Source organism: Mus pahari, chromosome 4 (genome assembly GCF_900095145.1).
Source record: "Mus pahari chromosome 4, PAHARI_EIJ_v1.1, whole genome shotgun sequence".
In the NCBI taxonomy this organism is placed as follows: Eukaryota; Metazoa; Chordata; class Mammalia; order Rodentia; family Muridae; genus Mus; species Mus pahari.
The window spans coordinates 92,475,170-92,475,682 of NC_034593.1; positions in this window are offsets into that span (position 1 = coordinate 92,475,170).

Consider the following 513-nt stretch of genomic DNA (forward strand, 5'->3'; position numbering starts at 1 on the left):
GCACACAGGGAACACCGGGAATGGAACCAGCCCAAGAGAGAAGTGTGCTGTAGGCAGCAAGGCTAGACAGAAAGAGCCATGTAAGTCCTTTGACTTCAGACACGGAACTATAATGTAAGACTATGAGTTTGCTCTACTGGGTTTCCATCTTGCTTTGGTCAAGTGTTTCCTCGCTATTCTCTGATTCATCCCTTTTAGAACGGTAATATATATTCTGAACCATTGTATATTGGAAGTACATAACTTGCTTTTATTTTTCCTAGTAAAACTGAGCATTTTAATCAAAAAGCATAGTAAGTATACTTATTAAATACCACTTTCTAAAGTACAGCTTTAAACCATCTAACAGGCTTTTTAAATTTCAGTACAATGGATCCAAGACCAAGAATACAGGTTACATGCATCAAGGCTAGACTACAAATCTTCTTCTTCTTCTTCTTCTTCTTCTTCTTCTTCTTCTTCTTCTTCTTCTTCTTCTTCTTCTTCTTCTTCTTCTTCTTCTTCTTCTTCTTC